Genomic DNA, 27,085 nt, shown 5'->3' with positions numbered 1-27,085 from the left:
ATGGCCTGTTGGCTAGAGGAATAGTACTGGAACAACAACATACCTCAGTATACTGGAGAGGCCATGGTTCTGGTTGTAAAAGTGTTATGGTCTTAACTGAGCCCTATTTGGTTCTTGTGTAGTATGGCATTCTTATTTTAAAATGGACATCTTTTTCTTTTTTTTTTTTAATAGCATGCTAATGTTTTTGGTATAGGAAATTGAGGTTGATAATGAAGTAAGCTTAAAGTAGAATACTTAATACATAAAATAGTGTGTAGTATAGTAATGGATATATTATGGGACTAGAAATCAGGAAATCTCCGTTGTCCTTATGTAGTTTTGTGGTTAAAACTTGTGTCAGTTTCACATTTTGCAAATGAGATTATAGTACTTTTATTCTCTCTCAAATAATGGAATGAGGCTGATCAAAATAATACATTTATTGATAACACAGTATATATGGTTGTCGGTTAGGGTTTTTTTTTTTCCCCCTTTATGGATAGTTTTCCCTCTGTTTATTACTTAATTTATTTTCCCTTTTCTGGGTAAGTTCTCTTTCAGATTACTTTCCTTTTTTGATTTTGCATACATTTGCCCCAGTATATCATTATGAAAGAATTTTAAGTATACAGAGAGAGAGAGATCTTTCTCCCTTATTTTTTCAAATGCTTCTCTACTAAGTTGAGGCCCAGTTTGATGCCTCCTTCCTCTTTCAAGGCAACTGTTAGCTTCCTCTTGTCTAAATTAATCCTTTATATTGTGTAGTTTAGTACTCAGTCATTTTGCTGTTCTGTATCGTTCATGAATTGTTTTCATGCCTTGGTCTTGGCTACCCCACCACACACACTTCTTACTTCTCCTGCACTGCGAAGTCTCAGACTCCTTAAGTGCAGCAGTCTTGTCTCAGGCATTTCTCCCTTTCATGTTCTGTAATATGTGGGCACTCAGTGATAAACACTAGAGGTTTTCTTTGGTTGCTCTCTCTCTGCATCTATTTCTCATGTGATTATATGAGTGTGCAATGTAAACAATGTATGTGATTTTAATGCCCTTAAACCTTTGTGATAGTTGTTTAAGTATTTGTAAACTTGTTATTTAATAGATACATGAAATTGAGCAACTGTATGTTGTAGATCAGCACATTCATTAGTACTGCTGGAAAAGCAAACCAAGTCTGAGTTTTTATGTTTATATGAAAAGAACTTCATTAATTTTTAAAAAATTCAATAGATTCTGATGTAGTTGCTCATGGTTTTAATCTTGTGCATTGAAGTATTTCTTTTTCTGGAATGAAGTTCTTGGTTTTGACTGTGTAGAAGAAATATGTTAATTAGATTATATTTAGTTGGTGAATTTGTGGCCACAAGAATGTGACTTTTAAAAAGTTGCAAGTTGTACAGTTCTTGCAGATAAGATTGTTTCCTGTTTTCTTTTGCATGTTTAGTACTTTTATATATTTTTCCATGAGTAGCCTTTCAGTTTGTCCATTTGTGTCATTTGACATTCAACTCACATTTGAGTTCAGCTCTCCCATCCCTGGTGCTTACAAATGCTAGTCATTCGAAATGTCAAAATTTGGATTTGATCCAAGAGTTACAAATAATATAAGCCTTTATATAAATATATCCAAATATATATTCTTAGGGGGAAAGGAATAAATAAAATACTGTGTTTATAGAGTGGTTTTAAACAGTTAGGCCTTAGAATTGCTACATGCCCAAAGTATTTCTTCAGTGAATTGCATACTGTATCAGTTCATGAATTGTGCTATAAGAAAGGTGTTTTTTTTTTCAAAGTGATGACTAGATTTAATAAATTAATATACATTTTATTTAAAGGTGTACAGTGCACATTCTGTTTAATCCAAGGGTTTAGGGTATCTAGGAACTTCTTTTTACACGCATACAGACCTCAGACAGCAGTGACATCAGAAAATGCAGGAAGGGCAGCAGAGCCTTGCACTGCTGATCTTTGAGCGCTAAGAACACGAGTCAAATACGTTTAACTTAGAAATGATGCTGAGAGATCATTGGGGGAAAATCTCCAAAGAGAGAAGTCCACAAAAATGACACAAGAAGGCAAGGGGAAGGTCAGGGTAGTTGAGACCAACCGCTTTGTTTTTAGGACGGCTGTGGAGGTGGCTGGAGGTGTACCTTGTGTGCCAGATTTCTGTTCATGGTTCACAAGGTGTTGGCTCACAGGGTACTTTTCATTTTTTATGTGTTCATAAAGGCGCTTAAACTGGCAGACCTGGAAGGATAAGATGCCCGTCAATACTACGACCACTGGTAAAAATGGATAAATCTGCCGGTGGACCAAGTTTTGTAATTGCTCAGTAACACCTGGTAAAGGAACAGTGCTGGATGCGATGATGAAAGGTGCACACAGGGAGAGCAAGAGTACAGAGATCACTGGTGCTGCCAGTTTCTGAATGATATAGTGAAGGTCAGTGTTCCAGATGCCGTTTGCGTAAACCTGCTCAGTTACAGTAGCTGCAGTGGTTTTGGTGTGCAGGACTCCCAAGTGCCCAGTCCTGCCAAGGGTTAAAAAGAGGAACTTGAGCCAAGGGAACCCTCAGGGGAGCAACAATAACCAGCTCAAGCAGGAGCCCCAGGAGAAGCAGGAGGACTCCAACCAGCAGCACCACAACTGTCAGAAGTCTTCCTTATCATGAGGGACCATTCTTTTTTTTTTTAATTGACAAATAATTTTTATTACCACTCTGATTACCATTATCACTAAACATCAGTAATATATAATTAAGTAGTTTTTAAAAGACTAGACTGAATTTTGTGGAACAAATTTGGAATCTGAAAATGGATGATTTTAGCATTATCTTTGTGAGGAAGTATGGCCACAACTTCACCTTGGGAAGAGACAGGTAATGAGGGACCATTCTGAAACTTCTGAAGACCACTCTGCGTCGCCGTGGCATCCCTGCCGCCAGCACATTCACTGCCCTTATTGTCGGCCAGCAAGCGTAGCGACCACAAGCTGCTGTGTAGCGTTCGTGGATTTGGATGTTCCCTCTCCAAAATGACATTAACCAACAGCTGGCAAATTCTAGTAGAGTAAGACAAATGAGACTGGCAGTAAGTAAGATTATACACATAACCTTAACAACAAAAAAAAAAAAACAAACACCCTTAACCTTAACAAACAAAAATATCCTGAGTGGAAAATTTAAAGGCTGGTGGTAAGACTGGAAGCCAGCAGGCCCTTCCTGCTGGAGTATGGCTTGGTGGGCTGCATGGAGGACTTCCTCCATCACAGGAATAGCGTTATGATTTCAGGCATGCTGGTTGCTGTAAACTTGTTGGTTTGCGCTGTTCTCATTTTCTTCCTGGACTTCCAGCAAATAGGAATGAAGATCCAGCGAGTATCCAGCAGTAACAGTACACGCTCTCCCAAGCCCCTTCAGTCACTGCCGCTTACGTCCCTGTTCAAGTAACTCTGATAAGACAACCTGCAGCAGAAGCAGCTCAAGGGCCAGTTCAGTCACTGGAGCATCACTGTAGAGCATGACACTGTATATAAGAAAATTAGGCAGCAGACTTAATTATACGAATAAGTAGTGAAAGCACCAGGACAGTGGAACCAAAGACAAAATAATCTTTGGAGATGCCTTTAAATAGGCAAGTGAATCATTTCTGGTACTGGATTAAAATCTGGAACATTCACATTCTTTTGAAACTGCAAGATATCGGGTAAGACTACCTCTCTCCGCAACAGAACGAAGGAGGCAGAGTAGACTGTGTATGCTATTCACACCAGCCAGTGCAGGAGCATGGTAGTACTGGGACCCACTGAAAACTCAGTTCTCCATCCTTTGAACTAATGTCGAACATTTCCAGGGGACAGATAACCAGCCACCAGCCACAAATGAGAGGGAACACTTCGGTTTAAAGAGACCTTAACAACAATATAGCTGACTTCTAGCAGGCGACAAGACCTATGAAATTTAACAACGGTTGCCAAGCCATGACAAATTATCGGTGTTATTGCTGAAAGTATACACCCAACGATGTCTGTTATTAGGCCTTCAAAATGAGATGCTTGGACATGTTCTTCAAATCCCAAACCAACAAGGGAGAAATGACACATGTGGTCAGGACAGAATGTAAAACCAAGAATGAACAGTGTATTTAAAGACACCACCCAGAAGACACGTTCTAGAAAAACTAATGATCTGTCAGGTCCTGGCATTCTTTCCCATGTGAGCTCTTCTGCAGCTTGGTCCCTGGTCCCATTCTAAAGCGTTCCAGTTCCTGTCATCCTGGGCCCTGATGTTGGCGTTGGCTACATCTTCCCCACCTGCCTTGTCTCCCTCCTCCTTCTCCTTCTCCTCCTCCTCCTCTTCTACTTGGTCATCCTGGGCCTCAGGGTTTTTCCCACCACCTTGTTTCCAGCTGGTAGGTAAGGAAGCTGCCCACGGGCAACATTTTCAGCACCATTTCCTCCCCTTGGAGCCTCATTCTGGTGATGCCCGGCAGCATTGATGGGCAGAGCAGCATGGTGACCTCAATACTGAAAATCCTAAGAATTACATAAATCTAACGTAATAGTTTGAAAAAAAGATGTATACTTAATTTAGAAGATTTTAGATATTTTTAACATCATGACAATCTTCTGCTTTACCTCTAAATTAAATTTTTATTTATTTAAAAATTAAAGTGATATTTGTACCTATGCAGTACTAAAAGTCTAAATAATATCAAGGCTTATAAAAACAGCTGTTCCCCCACTTCTTCTCATCTTACCCCCAATCCCTAACCTTTGGAGGCAGGCAGTTTCAGTTCTTTCAGCTATTTGTTCTGATTTGCCTTTATTTTTCTTAGTCAGTTCTGCTTTTTGTTGGCTTTTCACTTTAGACAGTAGCTGCTCACTTCCTTCTGAGAAAAATGAGGATTAGTCATCTTAATCTCTCTGCGGCCTGCAAACATTTATATGTATTTCCCTTTCTCTCATCTTCCTTTAAAGGATATCAGGTTTTGGGGGTGACTTCTTTAGTATTTAAATTATTATGGCTGCAAATATTTTCACAGCTGTGTCACAGAATACACTGCGATTGTATTTGCTTTCTTGTCCAACTTACTGTTTTCCCAAATATCTGAGTTTGAAATTTTATGTATCTTGTGCCTATTAATTCATTTGCAATTCTCTGACAAAAATAAAATTCCTTTTAGTATGGTTGGACACATTAGGTAATCTGTCAGTTCCTTTTTTCTTCTGGAGACAGTCTGCTTCCCATTTATAATGTAGACTTTCACATAATTCTCCTGTTTTTCAGTAATCATTTTGTCTTCCTTTCAGTTTTTACTTAGGTTTCAAAGGTCAGGGTCTCTGGTCCACCCTCTCTAGGGGATGGGGAGAAGATTGGTTTTTGGGGGTGAGGCCACGTAAGTGAACTTTCAGCCAGTCATCTTTTTCCCAGACGCACCCTAGGTTTTTGTTTTCCTCCTGCTCCCAGAACCTGAATCTCTCCAGCATGAGTCAGCTTGCTGCTGCTTATTTTGTTTGTTTTATTGTGGTAATGTGGTACAATATACATAACCCAGAATTTGCCGTTGTAACCATTTTAAAGTGTACGATTCAGTGGTGTTAAGTATATTCACATTGTTGTGTAACCATCACCACGGTTCATCAATCTCCAGAGCTTTTAGAATCATCCCAAACTGAAACTCTCTACCTGTTTAGCAATAACTGCTCATTTATTTCTCCCCGTCAAGCTCCTGGTGACCATTCTATTTCTTGTCTTCATCAGCTTGCATTTTGATGGTGTCTTCTCAGGTTTAGGTTTCAATTTTTTTGGTCTAATTAAGTTTGTTATCTCTTTTTTCCATTTCTACCTTCCAGTATTTCTACCAGAATATTGTTGATGTCTCTTATTTGCTATTGTGTCTTTCCCCATTTTCTTACCCTTACAGGTTTTATATTTCTGAAAACTGCTTTAACTTTTTAAGGTGAGGTTTCAAGAAGGAGTCAAGGTCAGTCGTGCTTAACTGAAGGTCTGTTTTCCCCCTCACATTCCTTTTTAAAATGTGGGGGTTTTTTTAGATTATGAATTTAAATACAGGTATGTCAAACAAAGGCAGTTTTTTAGCTATATTGGCTATAAACTTAAGCTTGCTGGATAGGCTCCTTATTATGGTTCCCATTGTGTTGGCTGGGGTTTGATCGCTCAGACCTGTTGCCCCCCTGCACTCTCCTCCAGCAAACCTAGGATGGCTCCACTGTGCTAAGACATGTTCTGTGCTTCTGAAGCAGTTTTCATACCGCTGAGAGCCTGGCCCTGCTGTGGGGAGTGATTTTGGGAGACAGACTGTTACCTACAAATTTCTGTAAAAACCTGTTACTCAAGGTGCAGTTCAGGGGTTTTCTCCTCTCTGCAATGTCTCCAGAGTTAATTACTTCTGTTCCACGACACCTGTGAATAATTCTGTTTTATTCTAACCAAGTTAGATCTATCTATCTGCACTAGTATCTGCTTCATGTTGCTCTGTCTTCATCTTTCTTAGACCTAGTGTTTCTCAAGGTTGGAGAATACTCCCACGTTTCGATACAGTTTTTGGTCCACAATTGATCATAAATAATTATTTGTAAACGAGTAAGTAACCCACCTGGATTGATTGAATTTCCTGTTTTCTGGCAAACATATTGTTCTTGTGCCCTGCTTCACCAGTATCCACAGAAAACTATTAAATGCTTTTTGCTTGTTACTGGGAGTCAATTCTGTGTAGTGATTAGAAGTGTGGCCAGAATGCCCGGGTTCAAAAAACAAGCAAGTTTCTAACCTCTCTCTGTTTCTGTTTCTTTACCTACAAAATAGAGATAGTAATAATACAATGTAATGTTGTCAGCATTAAGTTACTCCACCTAAAGTGCTGGGTCTGGGCCTGTTGGCACATGATTTTGTAGTTGATCTTTTTTATCTTCATGAGGACATTGCCTGTTATACTATCATTAGAACTTGATAATAGTAGATGATGATTTTTGATGTAAGGTCAAGGTAAAATAATACATCTAGTTACTATAAAAATATTCAACTTTTTGAAATTTCTGTATAAACATGATCTGACATGATTTTCATGGACAATAGCAGATGATGGCATGTAAATAGTAAACCAGGAGAAATAATATCTTCAGTGTGTTACGTACCTACTAAAATACTGTATTTTGAAAATATATGTAAGATATCCAAAGTCTTTTAAACACATAGAAATGTATTGAATGGCTGTGTTAATATTCATGTTCTTTTCTCCCTAAAAAGAGTTTTATGCAGGCCATTGATGAATGTGATATTGAACATAATTGTTGTCTTCTAATTTGGGAGCCTGCTCTCTTTAATTCTCCCTTCAGAGACATTGTGCTAAGGGAAGAGAAACCTCTCCCACGCGTTCAGCAGGCACTGAACACTTGCTCATGTGCCTAGGCTTTGTGGATAAAGTGAGCATAAGGCATAGTTGTTTTTCTCAAAGAACCATAATCTCTTCATCAATTCAGTAATACCAAAATCAGATGCTCTGGCAGAATCTATTCACACTATTTGACCCAGAATTCCACTTATAATACTTTATAAATGGAACAAAAAATGTGCACAGAGACTTATGTACAAAGTGTTTGTAAAAATATTAATTATAAAAGCAATAAAAATACATGGATTTTGGTACATCCATTATATTTTCTAGACTTTCAGTTAGAAACATACTATTACTTAAATAAAAATTGTATTTTAAAAAAAAGTTAAGAGGAGATGGAGAAGATGGCGGAGTAGAAGGACGCTCAAAGGTCACCCTCTCCCACAAATACACCAAGACCCACATCTACAGACCCACTCAGCCAACCAGAGCACCTGTGGAACTCCGACAGAACATCGCCCTCTTCAAAAGATAAAGACGCCAAAAATCTGGTAGGAGAAAAGGAAAAAAGAAAGAACAAAAGGCAAAGCAGCGCGGGTCGGGTCCCGCGGGGAGGGAGCGGCAAAGGAGGACTGGCGCTCGCTCGCTGGGTCTCCCCTCTCCAACTGAGAGGCCAGCGGGACGGAGGGGGAGCCTCCGAGGCTCGGATCTGTACAGAGCAGCCCTTGACTAACAGAACTCAGTTAAATGGGCACAGAGCGTTCCCCCGACACCCAGCCTGAGACGCGGGCCGGCAGCGGCGGGCAGGGCCAGGCTGCACAAGCCGGGCTGAGGACGGGTAAGTGGCTGCACGGAGGCAGCCCCGGGGGAACGCAAGGGGCTGCGCGCCGTGGCTGTGGGTGCACAGGGCAGAACAACCTGGGCCCTCCATAGAACAGCAAGGTTGATGTGCTCTCGGGGGAAGGGTGCACACCCCCATCTCTGAAAACCCGCGGAAAGTTTTCGGGGGAAGAGAGGCGGGGCTCAGGCACAGCCGCCATATCCTCCGCGCTGAGCACCCAGGCGGGGGCGAGGGCGAAACCTGCATCCGCACCGAAGGGCTTAGCAGCCTCAAAGGCCAGACTGAGACTGGCCTGCAGCCCGGGGCAGATAGGATCCTTCCATCCTGGTCCCTCAGAGAACTTGCTCCACAAAGACAAACAAGGAGCTGGATTTTGGCTCCGAGCAGGGACAGGGCTGTCCCTCAGTCTTCCCCAAGCCCACCCGCGGAGTGCCGACCAGGGCGGAGCGCGCAGCCACACAGATCAGCAGAGCTACCGGCAGCGGCGCAGGTAGAGGGAGAGCGGCCCCCCCCACCCCTGCCTTTCGGGCAGGAACACAGCCCCTGACCGAGGTGCTGGGAGGGGGCACGACCCGCCCTCCTACCTGGCCAGTCTGCAACATCTGACTGCGGCATCCTGAGGGGCAGCGACCCGCCTGCCCACAGCAGAGAGCTGCACCTGACCCAGTGTTAGGAGGAGGCGAGATCTGCTTGCCGACAGGTGCTGGGAGCAGTACAGAAGAGGGCGCCAATGGAGGGCCTCTGAAAACAGCAAGCTGAGCTTCCAAAACAGGACGAAGACAGAAAGACTTCACATTAAAAGCACACAGACTCCAGGAGAACACCGACAACCCCCCCCCTTTTTTTAAATCTGTTTTTACCTGTTCTATTTTCTATTACTCTCTTAATCTTTACTTCTTAATTCATTTCTCTTTCTCTTGGGTTTTGATGTCCTGCTATTGATTAGACACAGGTTTCAAATACATCTATTCATTTCCCCCCCCTTTTTTTGTAAAGGTTTTAAAAGGACGTCTCAACCCGATTAATACTCTGCTTCAACTCACTCTTCTATTATTCATTATACACTGTTTTCAAACCCTCTTTCTCCCTTCTTTTAAAATTCTTTCTCTCTCTCTATTATTTTTTTTCTTTTTTTCCTAAGTTCTATTCCTAAATAGGCATCAGATAGATAAAATCCTTAAGGACCAAAATAAACAACTGATACTCCATAAGCCACAGTGCCAAAGAGGTATGAGCAAGATGAAGAAGCAGAAAAACCTTTCCCAATTAAAAGAACAAGAGAAATCCCCTGAAAGAAAGATCAACGAAGTAGACATCGATAGCCTACTAGATCAAGATTTCAAAAAAGGAGTGATCGAATTGCTGAAGGAATTAAAAGAGATAGTGTTTAGAGATATAAAATATGTCAAAAATGAAATTGAAGCTATAAAGAAGAGCCAAGTAGAATGGGTAAACTCATTGACAGAGATGAGGAATGATCTAACAGCTGGGCAAAGCCGACTAGGTAATGCAGAGGAACGAATTAGTGATCTAGAAGACAGGGCAATAGAAAGCACCCATTCAGAAGAACTACAAGAGAAGCAAATAAAAAATAATGAAAATAGCATAAGGGACCTATGGGATAATATAAAGCGTCCCAATCTTCGCATAATAGGGGTCCCAGAAGGAGAAGAAAGATCAAAGGGGATTGAAAAGGTTTTTGAAGAAATCATGACTGAAAACTTCCCAAACTTAAAGAAGGAATCAGATATCCAAGTACAGGAAGCTCAGAGGGTCCCAAACAGGAAGAACCCAAATAGGCCCACACCAAGACATATCATAATCAAGATGGCCAGAGTCAAGGATAAAGAAATGATTCTAAAGGCAGCAAGAGAAAAGCAAAGAGTAAGCTACAAGGGAACCCCCATAAGGCTCTCAGCTGATTTCTCTACACAAACACTACAGGCCAGAAGGGAGTGGCAAGATATATTCAAAGCCCTGAATGAAAAAAAGATGCAGCCTAGGATCCTTTATCCAGCAAGGCTATCCTTGAGGATAGAAGGAGAAATAAAGAGTTTCACAGACAAAAAAAAGCTGCAGGAGTTTAGCAACACTAAACCCATGCTAAAAGAAATATTGAAAGGGCTATTCTAAATAGAAAAGCAGCAGGATGCTACAGAAATGAGAAACACACAACTGGAAAGTTGATAACTCATGAATTACAAATAAAGTAAACATGAAATTATAAAAGAAGACATACAAATCACTGAGAGTGGGAGAGGGAGGCAGGGAAATATAGAATATTTTTTTCTTTCTTTTTTAAATTTTTTTAACAGTAGGATGGGCTTGAGATCATGTTACTATCAGTTTAATAAAAACAGTTATAGTAATGGGTTGACAGATTTACAAAAAAGGGTAACCACAAGCCAAAAATTTACAAAGGACTCACAAAAATTAAATAAAATCCATGATAATACAAAGGAAAATTACCAAACCACAAAAGGAAGAAGAAAGGAACAAAGAGGATATACCAATTCAACTGCAAAGATAAGTTCAAAATGGCAATAAACACACATCTATCATTAATTACTGTAAATGTTAATGGACTAAATGCTCCAGTCAAAAGACACAGAGTGGCAGACTGGATAATAAAGCAAGAACCTTCAATATGCTGCATACAAGAGACCCATTTTAGGGAGAAGGACACATATAGATTGAGAGTGAAAGGATGGAAAAGGATATTCCATGCAAATGGAAAAGCCAAAAAAGCAGGTGTTGCAGTACTGATTTCAGACAAAATAGACTTTAAAAGAAAGGCCATAAAGAAGGACATTTTATAATGATTAAAGGAGTGATACAAGATGAGGATATTTACACTCGTTAATATATATGCACCCAATATAGGAGCACCTAAGTACATACAAGAATTACTAACAGAGATAAAGGGGGATATTGATGGGAATACAATCATAGTTGGAGATTTTAACACTGCATTAACATCACTAGACAGATCTTCCAGACAGAAAATAAACAAGGCAAGAGAGAAATTAAATACTACAATAGAAAAACTAGATTTGGTGGATATTTTCAGAGCATTACACCCCCCAAAAATAGGATATACATTCTTTTCAAGTGCACATGGAACATTTTCCAGGATCGATCATGTACTTGGGCACAAAAGAAACCTCAACAATTTTAAGAAGATAGAAATTATCTCAAGCATCTTTACTGACCACAATGCCATGAAACTGGAAATCAACAACAGAGAAACAAAGGAGAAAAAAAGGAAAGCATGGAGATTAAACAATATGTTATTGAAAAAACAATGGATCAATGAGGAAATCAAAGCTGAAATTAAAAAATACCTGAGACAAATGATAATGAAAGCACAACCACTCAAAACCTATGGGACACAGCAAAGGCAGTGCTAAGAGGGAAGTTTATAGCGATACAGGCCTTCCTCAAAAAAGAAGAACAATGTCAAAGAAACAATTTAACCCACCACCTGAATGAATTAGAAAAAGAAGAACAAAAAGCCCCAAAAAGCAGCAGAAGGAAGGAAATAATAAAGATCAGAGAGGAATTAAATACAATAGAGATTAACAAGACCATAGAAAAAATCAACCAAACCAAAAGCTGGTTTTTTGAACAAGTAAATAAAATCGACAAACCTCTGGCCAAACTCACAAAGAAGAAAAAAGAGAGAGCACAAATTAGCAAAATAAGAAAGGAAAATGGAGAAATTACAACAAACAAAATAGAAATACAGAATATCATATGAGAATATTATGAAAAACTATATGGAACCAAACTGGATAGCCTAGAGGAGATGGACAAGTTTCTGGAAACATACTGTCCACCAAAACTGAATCAAGAAGAATGTGAACGCTTGAACAATCCGATCACTAGAAAGGAGATAGAAATAGCAATTAAAAACCTCCCTACAAATAAAAGTCCAGGACCGGACGGCTTCACCGGGGAATTCTACCAAACATACAAAGAAGAACTCATACCAGTCCTTCTCAAACTCTTCCAGACGATTGAAAAGGAGGGAATACTCCCAAACTCATTCTATGAAGCCACCATCACCCTGATACCAAAACCAGGCAAAGACACTACAAAAAAAGAGAGTTATAGGCCAATATCACTGATGAACATAGACGCCAAAATCCTCACCAAAATTTTAGCAAATAGAATCCAACAACACATAAAAAAGATTATACATCATGACCAAGTGGGGTTCATCCCAGGGACACAAGGCTGCTTCAACATACGCAAATCAATCAGTGTAATACATCACATCAACAAGAGAAAGGACAAAAACCACATGATCATCTCAATCGATGCAGAAAAAGCATTTGATAAAATTCAACACCCATTTATGATAAAAACTCTCGCCAAAGTGGGTATAGAGGGAACATATCTCAACATAATAAAAGCTATATATGACAAACCTACAGCCAGCATAGTACTCAACGGTGAAAAACTCAAAAGCTTCCCACTAAAATCTGGGACAAGACAAGGATGCCCACTATCACCACTCCTATTCAACATAGTCCTGGAAGTCCTAGCCACAGCAGTCAGGCAAGAGAAAGAAATAAAAGGGATCCAAATTGGAAAAGAGGAGGTAAAAGTGTCATTATATGCTGATGACATGCTACTATATATAGAAAACCCTAAAAGGCCCACACAAAAGCTACTAGAGCTGATTGAAGAATTCAGCAAGGTAGCAGGTTACAAAATTAACGTTCAAAAATCAGTTGCATTTCTTTACACTAACGAAAAATCAACAGAAGAAGAAAGTAAAGAAACAATCCCCTTTAAAATAGCACCCAAAGTAATAAAATATCTGGGAATAAATCTAACCAAGGAGGTGAAAGAATTATACACAGAAAACTATAAACCATTGATGAAGGAAATTAAAGAAGACTTTAAAAAGTGGAAAGATATTCCATGCTCTTGGATTGGAAGAATCAATATTGTTAAAATGGTCACACTGCCCAAGGCAATCTACAGATTTAATGCAATCCCTATCCAATTACCCAGGACATATTTCACAGAACTAGAAAAAATCATAATAAAATTCATATGGAACCATCAAAGACCTAGAATTGCCAAAGCATTACTGAAGAGAAAGAAAGAGGCTGGAGGAATAACTCTCCCAGACTTCAGACAATACTATAGAGCTACAGTCATCAAGACAGCATGGTATTGGTACCAAAACAGACATATAGACCAACGGAATAGAATAGACAGCCCAGAAATGAACGCACAAACTTTCGGTCAACTCATCTTTGACAAAGGAGGCAAGAATATACATTGGAATAAAGACAGTCTCTTCAGCAAATGGTGTTGGGAAAACTGGACAGCAGCATGTAAAACAATGAAGCTAGAACACTCCCTTACACCATATACAAAAATCAACTCAAAATGGATCAAAGACTTAAACATAAGAGAAGATACAATAAACCTCCTAGAGGAAAACATAGGCAAAACATTATCTGACATACATTTAAAAATTTTTCTCCTAGAAGAAATAAAAGCAAGAATAAACAAATGGGACCTAATGAAACTTACAAGCTTCTGCACAGCAAAGGAAACCAGAAATAAAACAAGAAGAAAACCTACGGAATGGGAGAAAATTTTTGCAAGTGAAACCGACAAAGGCTTGATCTCCAGAATATATAAGCAGCTCATACGACTCAATAAGAAAAAAATAAACAACCCAATCCAAAAATGGGCAGAAGACCTAAACAAGCAATTCCCCAAGGAAGACATACAAATGATCAAAAAGCACATGAAAAAATGCTCAATATCACTAATTATCAGAGAAATGCAAATCAAAACTACAATGAGGTATCACCTCACACCAGTCAGAATGGCCGTCATTCAAAAGTCCACAAATGACAAATGCTGGAGAGGCTGTGGAGAAAGGGGAACCCTCCTACACTGCTGGTGGGAATGCAGTTTGGTGCAACCACTATGGAAAACAGTGTGGAGATTCCTCAAAAGACTGGGAATAGACTTACCATATGACCCAGCAATCCCACTCCTGGGCTTGTATCCAGAAGGAAATCTACTTCAGGATGACACCTGCACCCCAATGTTCATAGCAGCACTATTTACAATAGCCAAAACATGGAAACAGCCTAAATGTCCATCAACAGGTGACTGGATAAAGAAGAGGTGGTATATTTATACAATGGAATACTACTCAGCCATAAAAACCAACAACATAATGCCATTTGCAGCAACATGGATGCTCCTAGAGAATGTCATTCTAAGTGAAGTAAGCCAGAAAGAGAAAGAAAAATACCATATGAGATCGCTCATATGTGGAATCTAAAAAACAAAAACAAAAACAAACAAACAAACAAAAACAAAGCGTAAATAAAGGACAGAAATAGACTCACAGACAGAGAATACAGACTTGTGGTTACCAGGGGGGATGGAGGGTGGGAAGGGATAGCCTGGGATTTCAAAATTGTAGAATAGACTACACTGTATAGCACAGGGAAATATACAGAAAATGTTATGATAACTCACAGAGAAAAAAATGTGACAGTGAGTGTGTATATGTCCATGAATAACTGAAAAATTGTGCTGAACACTGGAATTTGACACAACATTGTAAAATGATTATAAATCAATAAAAAATGTTAAAAAAAAAGATCTTGTGGTAGCTCACAGTGGAAAAAAATGTGACAATGAATATATGTATGTTCATGTATAACTGAATAATTGTGCTCTACACTGGAATTTGACATAACATTGTAAAATGACTATAACTCAATAAAAATATTAAATAAAAAAAAAAGTTTAAAATAGCTTAGAGGGTGGGGTGTGGTATACCTCAGTGGTAGAATGCATGCTTGGCATGCACGAGGTTCTGAGTTCAATCCCTAGTGCCTCCGTTAAGGGGTGAAAAATTAAAAAATAAAAAGAAAGAAAGAAGGAAAAATCTTTTCTGGTGTATATACATGGGTTAGTCAGTTGAGTTGCCTGATCCTTAAAAGAGGTGGTGAAGTGCTCAGGTCTGTGTTAGAGCCCAAGTTCCACCACTGATTGTGTGCCTGACTCTGGCAAGTTGGTTGTTTAAAATTCTGTAACCTCAGTTTTTTTTTTACATCTATATCATGGGCATAATATTAGTAGCTATGAAGTTTGTTGTGAGGACTAAATGAAGCAGTATATGTAACAAAAAAATAAAATAAATACCTCGGTAAGTATTTGTGGCTCTTACTGTTACTGTTTTTCCTTACACTCATTCCCTCGTTAATGAGTTCTTCTCTGTAACCTTCCCCCAGTCAGTCTAAACCAGAAATGGCAGTATTTTGTTGGTCTAACTCCCATTGCTTTGTAGTAGCCATCGAGAGGTTTCTGAGTCCTTTGCCAGCCTCCGCAGGGCTGTCTGTCACCCAGTACCTGTGTCAGCCAGTTTTGAAGAAGGGGAAACAGCAAGACATGTGCCTTGGGTTTGCCATTTTTGCTGTAAACCTGCTTTGTCTCTGTACATGGACTCACTCCCTGGTCTCCTTTGGATTTTAGATACTTTTTGTTCTTAACACCTTACTTTGACAGAAGGCTGGTAATTCCTTTTTTTTTTTTTTTTTTATGTTTTAGCTGTTAACTCTTGTTTCATAGCGTAAGCTACTCTTCATAACAGGGTAGTAATCCAGAGCTTTAGCCCTGCTTCTCCTGGGCCTCTCATGAAACGTAAATACAGCTGGTTTGTAAGGCTGACTCAGACATGCTTCATTTGAAGAAGAGTTTGATTTTGTGTTAACTTTTTCTTCATGCTCCCCAGAGTAGAAAGCTCCTGCTATGTTTAGTATAAGGGAACCAAATACCATGGAATTTTTCCATAAGGGATTATGGTGTCCTTTTAGGGCAAGTAGATTATGACCAGAAACATTTCTTCTTCTTGTTAATTCATGGTGTTTAGTATAGGTTATGTGCTGATAGCATCCTGTAAATAATAACCGATAAATTGTAACTGTGATTAATGAAATAACCTTCAGCAATAGGCAAAAATGATTTTACATATCTTGGGAATTATGGACACTATGAAAAGCTTTTACTTTCCTTGATGATTTTTTTCTGCATTGGTTAAGTCCAGGGTATTTTAAGTTATTATAAATCAGAGCTTTATGTTAAAAAACGTATTAACAGTTGAGTTTTGAAATCACTTGCCTTGGATTTAGTTTTTTGTTGTTGTTGTTATTTTAAATCCAGGAATCAATACCATATGGTGTGCAATTAACTTTATTTTGACTCTGTTTGAAGGACAAGCTGAAAGTGTTTTAATGATATCACTCAGCTGGGAATCAAGATAGGTTCCTTGGGTACCTTGCTTAACTCTCAGGGCCTCAACAACTTCTGCCCTGTAACAGCTGTAACATGTGATTGTCCTGAGCCTTAAGATTCTGTGGCCTTTTTTTTTTTCTTTCACTAATCTATACCAAAATTCAGATTTTTTTCCTACGGAATTTTTAATATGTTAGATATGTATGAGCTGTCAATATGCATTTCCAAGTGCTTGATTCTTTTTTCTAACTTTTAATCTGAAAAGGCTCACTTTTTTTTTTTTAAAGAAAACTATGTCTGATTTTGTTTGGATTGTTCTTTTATTCATTAAAACATAGTTTCAACTCTATGTGGTAGCTGGCTCCTAAGATTAAAAAAAACCAAACCAGTTAGTCCCCCATTTTCACACTCCCCACAATCCTTGTATCACATTTATATTGACAAGTAGTAAAATTAACAGATTTGCGCTTTAACATTCTAAATAGTGGAAAAAGCATTACTGAACTATAAAATAGTCATGCAGAGAATTCTGGCAGAGGAAGAGGAGTGTGCTTTATATACTAAAAAATCAGCCCGTGGCGATCAGGCACTGACTTGCTCTGCACTGTTTTAACAGAGAATTGAGTAGTTTTGTTATACAAATATTTTACAGTTACTTGTTAAAACAAAAGATGGGTACTTAAGGCCTTTTGATAATAATTTACAATTTTTTACCTTAAATAACTTTCAGGAGGAGTAGGGGACTCCTTGGTTATAGAGCCTCAAGTGAAAAGCTGCTGCTGGAAAGAAAGCCCGCTGGGAATACACCGAGGGTGGTTTCAGGCATGATAGAATAATTTCTGTTTCCTCAGTGGTACTTACTCCTTGCATGTAGGTATTCTGTGTCATCACTTCTCTTTGACTGTGTTTCTTTGAAGTAAATCTGAAATTGATTAGCTGTTTATCATACTCTAAATTAGGAAAATAATATTCAAAACTTATAAAAATAAGATTTCCAAGACCTCACAGGATAAATCCATTGGTTGAAAGTGAGCAGTACTTTTGTATTTCTTTGGAGAGATTTAAAAATAGAGTCTTTTTTCCCCTGTGGTGCAGGTGAGACTGGATGTTACCTTTTTACGTGATGTGTCAGTCAGAATTCTTGGTGGCAGGAAAAAACCAATTAAAGCATATCGTGTATTTTAAAAGGATGGTGGATAGAGCTCAGGGGCTCATCAAATTGTTTTGAGAGTTAGAGAACCAGATTCAGGGCTAAGCAGCCAGAAACAATGCCCAAAATCACATTGCACAACGATTCCCATGAGGATGCCAGTACCATCCAGAGACAGACTGACAGACGCCACTGCTAGCTCTGGGTGGCTCTCAGTGCTGCCACCTCTGCCCCAGATTTGACCTTCCTGCACTTGCTCCACCATTAGTGCGAGAGAGAGTTCCTTCTGGTCCCTTCTCCCACTCATTCCTGCTCTGGGCTGGGCATGTGTGTTCGGCAGAGCCCATGTGGGACGTGGGAAAGTGTCTGACCTTTTGAAATCATAAGGTGGTGTGAAGTTCTTAAGTTTAAGTTGTGGGAAACTCTTTGACCCTCTGAAATCATAAGGTGGGGAAGTTCCCAAACTTAAGAAGGGAAGTTCAGATGTTAGGCAGACAAAAAGAATGATAGATGTTGATTGCATGTGATGTTTTAGATATGACCTGTGTGCCGAGCCCTCACTGTATGTTAGGCACCATGGAAATTGTCTTACAAGCATTATCACAGGCCATTCTCTCAACATTAGAAATGAGGCCAAGAGAGAGTAAATAAATCACCTGCCCAAGATCATACAAGTCACTGCTGAGCTGGGACACAAACTCAGAGCTGCTTCCAAAGCCTATGCTCATAGCTACTGTATTAAACCGACTCTTAATATCCCCACCCTGCATATATTTAGCTCAAAATCCTATAAATAAATCTGTTACATTAACTCTGCTAAGTTTATTAAAGTCATAAGTATAGTATATCCATGTATTTAGGCATTTTAAAGGAAATAAAAAATTGTGGCTTTAATCTTATCTATTTTCAACTAATTGAATGATTTAATTTTTTTCTCATTTTGTGACTATTCCATCTCACTTTGCCACAGGCTACAGTCTGATAAACTGCTTTCTTTCTGAGTATCAGTGCTTGCAAGCCAGTTATTGAGTGTAAGAGGGACAGGTCAACAAGGAGAGGGGACATAGAGTGACCAAGACTGAGGCATGGAGGTAGACACATTACACAGACACACACACAGAGACGCATGTGCACCTGCACAGCCCTGGGAAAGGAGAGACAGAGACAAATGCGTATGGAAGAAAAGGAATTGTGGGGGATGTGCGAACGTTAGTCTACAGGCAGCATCCTTTATATGCTTTGTTATTTGTTTTGATAAGTTGAAAAGCAGTGAAACAGTGAAACTCCCCTTCTGCTTTAGAAGTCATTGAGGTCTTTTTTTTTTTTTTAAATTAGACTCAATGCTTTCTATAAACGTTGAGTTTTAATTTTGAGCCTCTGTACTAGCTTGCATTTTGAATTGACTTATGTACTTCTGTTTTAAAGCTAAAAAAAAGGTAATATCTAAGAGTAATAAACAGGAGCTGTTGTTTAACTTGGATTACGTCCAGCTTGGTTTGGGGGGAAAATCATAAAGACAAACTCCCATAGTTACTATGATGTCACCCAAGCTAGAGTATTTCTTCATAAACCACAACTCTTGATAATTATTCCTTTAGTATGAGTCTGTCTGTCTTGCAGATTCTTCTACGCTACCAAAATAGCACTTTATAATAATGTTATTTTATTCACTTGCGCCTTTGGGAGTAAATGGGCAGCTGTAATTTTTGTGAAAGTGAGCAGATCAAGAGCTCTTTCACACACATACTCTTGTGGACGGTGTAAATGTGAGTTGGCTGCTAGAGAAATGCTTGATGTAAGGTAAATGTCCATGAAATGGAAAGTGACTTTTGTCCTCTTTAAGTATTACATTTTAATATTGAGTATACTGGCTTTTTGTCCTTATCCCCATCTAATCTGTCCTAGGATATAAATTTTAATTTGAGACCTCTTATTTCTCTATAATTTTTTTTTATTTTTGGTCCAATGAAGGCTGCATATAATGGATTTTTGTATAAATACAATTGATGTTTTATATAAAACATCAATTGTATTTATACAGAATTGTGTGTATATATGTATACACACACACACACACACACACACACACATCCATACACACACTCTGCTGTTCTGCTACTTTACTTTGAGATTTATTCGTCTCATGAACTGGTTTAGTGGACTAGCAATCCTCAAATGGGCAGTAGTCCTTTTATTAAGCTACCAAGTTGAAAACAGGATGTTGGCATACATAGTTTGTTATCTTTTGAGCATTAGCTGATGGCGAATTTAATTAGTCATCTAAGTAAGAAATGCCATGCTGGGCCAGAGCTGTGGTCCATCTGGCACAGACTCTTTTTAAAGAGCTGCACTAAGGAATCAGGTTACTTACTGGAATTTTGTCATTCCTAAAGGACACATGGGCCGTTGCTCATTTCCCTTAACCTACATACTGCATTCAGAATTATGCCTTTGTTTAAACTCTTCAGCATTGCAGTCTGTTCTAATTACAGATGCTATGTATGTATTAAGCTAAAACATCTTATAAATTTGTTGGAATGGGTAATTCTAGGGGAAAGTACCATTTATAATGTGAACTACAGTCTTTCCTTGCTCACTCATAAGCTGTTGCAGTTTCTTCACCTGTAAAATATAAAATTATTTCATGGTTTCCCCCACCATCTCATAATCTGTTCTGTTATTTCTAATATGGCCAATTTATGAGGTTTGTATTTCTCACCCTCCTTCTTAACATTTTTTTCCTCTACATGCCATTTAAATATAGAATATTAAGCAAGTTCTTTATGTATAACGAAGGAGGACCAAGTTACAGAGGAACACTGAATTCCTTTGAATTATCTGATGACTGTAACTGACAGTTCTGTTGATTTTAGAATAAATATATTTCATAGCTGTAGTTCAGAGAAAACAAGTATAGCTTATGGTGAGTACTTTGGGATATGGGTTTATTGAAGGTTCTTTCATGAGACGTGAATTCTACTTTTCAGTTGGCTGGAAACTGATTTAAGACACTGGCCATTCCTTCTTTCATTGTCCTTTGTACAGTGCCCACCATGAGAAATTAGAGTTTGGTTGTGGGTAAAATTGTATCTGTTACATTGCTGAGAAATATTTAGAGCCTACCAGAACTGCTAAAGAATGAAGATAGTATTTTCCTTGTAGCAGATAAAAGAGGAATTTAGAAAAAAAATTATAAGCCTTCTTGGTTGACTTCTATTTTTGAAGTTATCGATTATCCCCTAGAAAATGAAAGAACTGAAATGAGCTTGATAAAAGTTGTTGACACTTTTGAGAAGTTAATGCAGTTGGATGACGGTCTGTGGAGCACATACATATGATGACAGCATTTTCCAGCAGAGACTATCAAATACTGAGACCTTTTGGTGTTCAAGTAACTCAGCTCCCTGGAATAGAATCTGCATTAATAGCAAGCTGCTCTCCATGGTGAATGTCTTATTGTGTGTTGTATTAAAATTCATTAAGAACAATAAAGCCACAGGTTCTGTGATACTTAGATTTGTATATATCTCTTCATTATGTATAATATTGAAGACATAGTAGAAAACTAATACGGGAAATGTTTACCTTAACGTTCTGCATAAACTCACATGTTAATATTCTACATAGATAACCATGTTATTTCTTAGCAAGAAGTACATTTTATTGTCATGGCCAGAATGTGAATAGCGTTTTTATATACAAAACAAAAACAGAAGTTTTAAAAGTAACAATTATTCATACTACGTGCCAGAGGAAGGAAGGGAAGAAGAGAGAGGAGACAAACACTAACTTTATGGAGATGTGTGTATGATAGAGTGTCAAGAAACAATACATGCCCCATCTGTTATGCAGTTGCATTTTGTTAAAATACAAAACAAAACAGCAAATGCTGTAGGTAATACACCCAACATTGATTCCAAAACCATACAAACCATTCCACTATCTTTAGTCTTAAAGGTCTGTGCACAAAATGTTCTGTTGTTGAGAAAGAAACACTGAAATCCTAAGATTTTGAAAAAATAAGGTTGTGTTATTTATAATTGGTGTCCTGGAAGAGTGGGTCCACCTCTTCCCTCCTCTTTCCTTCATCATTCTTAACCATCAGTGCAGTGATTTGAGATTGAGAGAGAGGTTTTTTTTATAAAGTGTTAATTTATGCTGAAAATTCTCAGGACACAAGCAAGTATTTAGAAGACTAGCATATGTATTTAGGCCTTTGGGAAACTTTAAATCATGAATCTGTTGAGTCTCTGTTCTGTGTAAAGCAGTAAATTATTTAAAAGACATGTTTTTTAGTCTATACGGATAATTTGTTCCAAGGAATCCTCATTTTCTCCAAATAACTGAGAACATTAGTATAGCAAGGCCACATTTCCTGGGTAATGTGTCCTGGTAGTTAAACCCTGATTTTTATTTTAGGTTAGGTATAATACCTTTACTGTGTGACAGATCTAATAACAAATTAAGTTTGTAATTTTTTGAATTTTGTTCTGTTTTGAAAATAGTTTTACAAGATATTTTCTGATCGACATGTTAAAAACCAGATTCTGTTAAGTATAAAGAACTGAGGCAAATAAGTGTTATCCTATAGTGTCAGGAATTAAGGTGTCCCACATGAGAGAATTTTCCGGAAGAGGAAAATTAGGGCTCATAACTAATAATTTTGTTGTAAATTTTAAGAAATTAGTGAAATACTTTATGTATGTTTATATATATTATTTGTGTATCAGGGGAGAAAGAGAAGTATTTCAGACATCCAGAAAAGTGCAGAAACTATTTTGGTAAACACCTATGGTACCCACTCTGCTAAATCTTAGCGTTTCCTGGAGTGTATGGGGTAGCCATCAGTCACTTAGAGCTGATTCAGGCTAATTATTATGAATGAGGACTGATCAGTGAGCTGCGCTCTGCCTAGCTTATTCTTACTCAGTTCCCTTAGACCTAATGTGGCGTATTCTTCTGATTTATCCTGATGCTACATGTTTCTTATTAATATACAGCAGTGAACCTTCCCCTTTTACCCTCTTATTTAAAGCAACTTTGGAAGAATGGAACAAATTTCTCAGGTGAACAGCCTGGATTTGCATGTTACTCATGTGAGGCAAATGTGGTAGTTGTAACGAATAATTTTATTCCAGTTTGCTGCAGATTATAACCAAAAAAGAAAGACTGAGATTTTTGTCTTCTAGAGCAGTCTCTTTCTGGTTTGGACAAGTTATTTAACCACTCTGTGTTTTGTTAATACCTTCCCCATAGGCAAGTTGTGAGAATTAGTGAGCTAATGTATGTATCTGGCACACGGAAGTTGTTCAGTAAAGGTTGCTTTGATATCACTAGCCTTCTTTCAAGTGATTGAACTTGCTGAAGTCTGATTTCCAAATGAGTGGGAGCATTTCTGCACAACAATATTCAGGGATTTCCATCCCTTCCCCTCCCCAAACAAAGCAGATTTTAACATTAGATTTCATCATCCAACTCTTAGAACTTTGCTGATTTCATTATACTTCTGGTTTATTTTTGTACCTAAGTTCTGATAGGCACATAACAAATGCTTTGTGAGCCTTAAAGTAAGTGAAAATAGATTGTTCAGATGAAAGGTATGTGGATAAGTCAGTTTTGGGGCAATTCTAGAGAAATCTTGCCAGAACTGGTATCTTTGTTTTGGTCTTCAGAGACTATTAAATGTGATCACTGAGTCATACTTGCTGTGTTCTCTGTCCCCTGGCTATCTCTCTAAAGACCCTGAAGCTTGCCAGCTACACACAGGATGTTTAAAAGGCAGAGTAGGCCTTAGCCCAGGGGGAGTTTGTTTATTTAAAGAAAAATAATTAAGTTCAAACATCCCTACCATGTCATAGCTAGCCTAGTCATGTTAGAGTTCGTGAGTTCTTTTGATTCTTTCTGGTGGTCATGGTGCCTAAAGGTAACAGATAAATTTGAAAGGAGTTAAACTTTTCCTGAGATTACTTGGAATTTTATAATGTAATCCCAAACAAATCCCTAAAGGAGAGGGAGGAAAGGGAATGCCATTTATTTTGCTAGTTGTATTTTAATGAGACTCATGTAATTCAAATCTTTCACCACTTCTTTCTAGGGTTATGAAAGCGATGATTTAAAAACAAAACCAACCTCCCCCGCCCCCACCTCCCAAAAAACCTTCCCTCTTCACACTCATTATGGTAGCTCTGTCTTTATTAATTCTTTGAAGTTGGGGCCATAAGAATCTTTTAAAAGGGACAGTGTAATTTCATAAATGTTTAGGCATGAAGGAATAAAAATGGATTATGTTTGTGCTTCAAATGATTATCATCTCTAAAATTGATGACTGATTTCTCCTTACATATTCTCTGCCAGATAAGGAAATCTGAGACAGACGTCCTGGGCCTACCCTAGGGTACCAGTGTGTATCTCTTCAATGAGATAACTTAAAAACCAAATCCCAAAGGAAGTGGAGAAGGCGTAAGTACAAGTCCTGAGGCCCTGAAGTGAGAACATGCTTGATATGTCTAAGGAAAGAGGGCAGCATGGCTAGAATGGAGTGAACAAGGAGAGGGGTAGGAGATGAGGTTATCAGATCACGGTCCTTACAGTCTTTGCAAGGATTCTGGCTTTTAAATTGGTGAGGTGGACTCAGTTAGAGGGTTTGAGCAGAATGACATGATTTGACTTTCTTTTGAAAAGGACTAATTTGACTGACTTGTTGAGGTGAGCCAGGGGAGAGGCTTATTACAATAATGCAAATGAGAAATAAGGTGGCTTGGACCACTGTGGTAAGAGTGGAGGTGGCAAACATGGTAATTTAATGAATACCTTTTGAAATTGGAGCTCCCAGGATGAACACTTAATGAATGTGATGAATACTTTTGCACATTAAGTCTGGCTGATCCTAAAATTTTAAATGATGTTAAGGTTAATCACTGGGTCCAAGTTTTATCAGCCTGATTATTATAAAGTTTCCCATCAACTTTTTAACTTAATTGTTTTAGCAACTTTTGATCATTTTTTAGATTTGTTATTTCACAAAGGATGACAAAATGGTTATTTTCTGATTCTGTCATTCCTTTACATTTGTTATTTGGAATCCTATAAAAAAGGGTTTTACTTATTCACTACCTGGTTACTCTGGGGTACCTTTCATATAAGAAAGTCAGGAATAAATGCTTAATTCTTTCCCACTATCAATTTTCAGAATAACTAGTTTATGCCCTAGTGACTTCCAAAGATGATCATGGAGTTTTAAATATATATATAATTTATCAAATCAGTGGAAGTCATCATTTTGATGTTCAAAATGTCATTATCTAATATTCATTTGACTTTAAAACATCTTGACAGTGAAAACTATGAAACAAGATACATTCTGAGAAGTGAAGTCTAACTTCCATCAATGTCCCTTCTACCTGTTTTCTTTTTTTTTCTATAGATAACTATTTATAAATGGTTTTGGTTTATCCTTCTATTGATTTTTTTGAAAGGAAAAAAATGCAATTCTGTAATAATTTGTATCCCCCTCAGTTTTTTACAAAAAGAGTAGCATTTTGTGGAATACGAATTTGGTTACAGGTTGGGATGTACAGGAAACTGCTGGATTCCTTGAGGGTTATTGACATCAATCAACTTTTCACTGCTTGTAAAAGATTTTCTCTTATATTCCTAGCTGTCGCTACAGCAAGCCCCTCAAAGAACATACATGTTTAAAAAAGAAAAGGACACTCACCCACACCATTTGACAATATTCAGCAGAATTGCACATCCAGCATTTCCTTTTCTAGGTGTCTTTCCCAGAGGTTGCACTAATAAAATTACAAAGTAATAAATGCCTTTGTTCCGTTCTTTGAAGCTTAGAACCATGTCTTGATTGTCTTTTAATTATGGGTTTTGTTTATTGGAGAAAGAAACAATACTGGTGGTGTAATTGGCATAAATAACATCAATGGTGTATGTATGGAAGAAATGGCACTTTGAGACTTGGCCATTTTGACATACTGTTAGGTTAAATATTTCATCAGTTAACATTAAATCATTCATCAATTTATTAATTCCTTTAATAAATATTTACTGAGCACTTAACAGCATGGAAGCCATTGTCTTAGGTGTTCGAGAGATCAGTAAAGAAGACAGACAGAAATCTTCTATAGTTTGCTTTGTATAGATGTGAGGGGGAAGTAGACAAAGTATAATAAACAAGCAGTTAATTTATTGTTTTCAAATGTGCAGTTTTAGGTTTCCTCTTCTACATCTTACTTTTTTCTTTTTCTGGCCTATAAGTGGCATTGTTAGGAACTGCAAGACTCTGATAGGTGAAAGGGATTGAGGACTGAAGAGGCTGTAAATGTGTATACTCAGTATGTGTAACATAACTATAATTCTGGTCCCTCCCTCCCACCTCACCCTCAGCTCTGTAATGTTTTTTTATTAGAAGGTTGCTCAAGAACTGTTTTGATGGTTCCTTGTAGTCACTAATATTTAGATAATTGTCCTGAAAGATCTTATGTTTTTGTTATGATGTATTCTTAATGACTGCATCTTTATTTCAGAAATGACCATTAAGAAGTAGATGCCCAGATGCAAAAGTGATGAAACAGTCAATTTGTCATAAAGTAAGATGCAGCTGTGGCTTTTCAACCAGATTAGTAAGTGTGGCCAATTTTTTTTTTAACTCTATACTTATTTTTTCTACTTTGAAAAGCATTTAGTAAGAAATATAGTGGACTTTTTTTTGAAGTGTCGACTTGTATTTCTGTTTTTACTTTGGATTATAGTACAAATTCTAGTATATAGCTCTAGAAAATATATATCCTTGCTGTCTGTACCTTTTTAAGAACTATAAATAATTTAAGAACTATAAGTAATAAAGGTAATATTATAAAGTCATAGCTTTAGAGGGAATGAAAAAGAGTCACTGTAATACTACTATCCAAATACAACCACTCTTATAATTTTTGGATATTTGTTTTCCCTACCGGTCTTTGTTGTACACATTTAAAAATATATATAATTTTGATCACAGTGTTGTAAAGAATGTGATTCTTGTATATCTTTTAAAATTAAATTTGTTAAGATGTTTTTTCCTGGGAATAAAAATGTACCCTTCAGTACAGGGTTTCTTATTGGGATGATGAAAATGTTCTAGAGTTAGATGGTGGTGATGGTTACATTACTTTACGAATGTTGTAAAAAAAAAAAAAAACCCACTGAATTTTACACATTAAAAGGGTGAATTTTATAACACGTAGATTGTGCCTTAAAAAAAGTGCCATTCGGAATATCAAATCTTTGCAAGAATAAAACCCAGTTGAGTACTGATGTTTTAGAATATGAAAATGTGCCACTCATTACTATGTACTTAGCGACAGTAATTTGATAGCTGGTAGAATAGTGTTTTAATAATAATAAAAATAATGAATTTTTAATAAATGTTTTTATAAAAATAATAAAGTACTTTTGTTATTAGAGACTTAATGTCTC

The 27,085-nt window shown here is 37.7% G+C and overlaps 1 protein-coding gene and 1 pseudogene across 4 annotated transcripts in view; one reads left to right on the top strand and one right to left on the bottom strand.

The window, feature by feature from the left end:
* FRS2 (fibroblast growth factor receptor substrate 2) overlaps positions 1-27,085 on the top strand; it is a 104,332-nt gene that overhangs the window by 27,821 nt on the left and 49,426 nt on the right. For 2 of the 4 annotated variants that reach the window (XM_074375437.1, XM_074375439.1), the window contains exon 2: positions 26,155-26,250. The exons of 1 other annotated variant lie outside the window; for it this stretch is intronic. The gene's annotated coding sequence lies outside the window, so the exon portion shown is untranslated. Of the gene's footprint in view, positions 1-23,971; positions 24,077-26,154; positions 26,251-27,085 lie in introns of all 4 variants that reach the window. One more of the 4 variants, XM_074375438.1, reaches the window with a different exon arrangement.
* Positions 1,763-17,882, bottom strand: LOC105065410 (E3 ubiquitin-protein ligase MARCHF6 pseudogene; annotated as a pseudogene).

Source organism: Camelus bactrianus, chromosome 12 (assembly GCF_048773025.1).
Source record: "Camelus bactrianus isolate YW-2024 breed Bactrian camel chromosome 12, ASM4877302v1, whole genome shotgun sequence".
Lineage (NCBI taxonomy): Eukaryota > Metazoa > Chordata > Mammalia > Artiodactyla > Camelidae > Camelus > Camelus bactrianus.
This window is presented reverse-complemented; position numbering and strand designations above follow the sequence as displayed.